The sequence below is a fragment of the Pinus tabuliformis genome, chromosome Q (assembly GCF_031772625.1).
Source record: "Pinus tabuliformis cultivar Carrire ecotype Pingquan chromosome Q, CPIR1, whole genome shotgun sequence".
Taxonomy (NCBI): domain Eukaryota; kingdom Viridiplantae; phylum Streptophyta; class Pinopsida; order Pinales; family Pinaceae; genus Pinus; species Pinus tabuliformis.
Genome location: NC_142296.1, coordinates 44,289,285 through 44,291,112, shown reverse-complemented (window position 1 = coordinate 44,291,112; position 1,828 = coordinate 44,289,285).

Genomic DNA, 1,828 nt, shown 5'->3' with positions numbered 1-1,828 from the left:
ATTGTCCCCTGCCCTGTTTGGGATCTATATGAGTATGTTCTTGGTCGTCTTCACACGTCTCATGGGATGTTTGATTTCATCTGAAGCACTATTGGGGTTAAACATGGTTGTCCACTATCCCCTACCCTATTTGGGATCTATAATGATGAGTTGGAGGCATTTCTACACGAGCATATCCAAGACACCGATGACTGCCTTCTTAAAGAGGATAGTCCTAATCATCCTCCTCTCTTCATCCCTAGAATGATTACAAAGGTAGCTGGATGCCTTAGCTCTGTTTTGTGATCATCGACAGTTGATGGTCAACTTGGGTAAAACCAAGGTTATGATCTTCAATGGGTGAAGAAAACCTCGGACCTTCACTTCCTATTTAGAGGGGAGGAGATTGAGATCACCAATGCGTATAGTTAATTGGGGGTTCATTTCTCAGGTCCCTGCTTCAGTTTGCGACCAACGCTTCAGCCTTAGATCAACAAAGGATATGGATCCTTAGCCCTTCTCGAAAGACGATGCTTTCGACATCACTTCCAAGACATCTCTTCCAAGATGAGCCTCATGGACACCTTGATCCATCCCACTATTCTATATGGCTCGAAGATTTGGGCACTGTTTTTACTTTTGAGTCAGATTGGGCTTCAACTGAGAGAGTCCATATTCTTCTTCTTCACCACATCATTAGATTCAAATTGACAGTACCGCAACACATCATCCTTGTAGAGTTTGGAGCTCAGCTCTTTCGGCTTGAGACTGTCTTCAGATTGGTTTATTTGCATCGTGTCTAGGGCTTTGCAAACTCAATAAAGAGTAGGGACCAATATCCTTACTTGGCATATTGCTCTTTAGAGACTATTGCCTGTTCTACTCCCTCACGCCGAGCCAGAGGCTAGTTTACAAGAGTTTCAGATCTCTTAGAGTCAGTGAGAATTTAGTTGGATTGTCTCACTCCTTTCCGATATTCCTTATATGCTCTTGGTCACCTTTTACCTACTCGATAGGAGCTAAACAAGATCATCAACGAGGACATCTACATGCAGTTCGTCTAGGTCACCTGGGTCAATCCTCCAAGAGGTTGCGACCAAAGACGACCTTCTACGCTGAGCACTTCTTGGAGTTGAGAGACGGGCTCATTGTTTGACACCAATATACGTTTCACCACTGGATGCATGTTCTTCGCATTCCTCTAGGCCAGTTCAAAGTAGGTTCTCATAGACTTCGGGTAGCGACGGACCACCAAGTGGATAGACCAGACATAATCTGCTAGATATGCCATTTACAGGAAGTGGAGACCGAGGTGCACTTTATTTTTGGATGCCCTGTCTACTACGAAATTAGAGAAAGGTTTTATTGCTTGTTCAAAGATTCTCGGACCCTTGCCGACTTTTGCAAGTAACCTGATCAAAGATGTTTGGCCCTATATATGCATGAGTCTCTCAGGTTCTGAGCGCATATTCTTAGGCCTCCCATAAGACCAAACCCCACACAGAGGATCACGACATTTTTAAGGTACTACCTTCAGACAAGGGCATCGAGAGATTGATTGATACCAGTACGTATCCAAACTCTAGATCAGTGAGGATCTGTGGGACCTCACCCAGCCACATGAGATCTCAGTAGCAGATCTGTCTTAGATCCATTCCTGGGAGACGGACTAGTTCCTCCAGACCTCAACAACGCTCCAGACCTCAACAACGCGTGAACGATCCCCCCACCCCGACAACGATTTAGTGGACAATTCACACTTTCCACCAGTTCTTCATTGGGCCAATAGAATTTGTTGAGTTTCTTAAGTGTTCTTCATCTATTCCTAAGAGACGGACTAGGTCCTCCA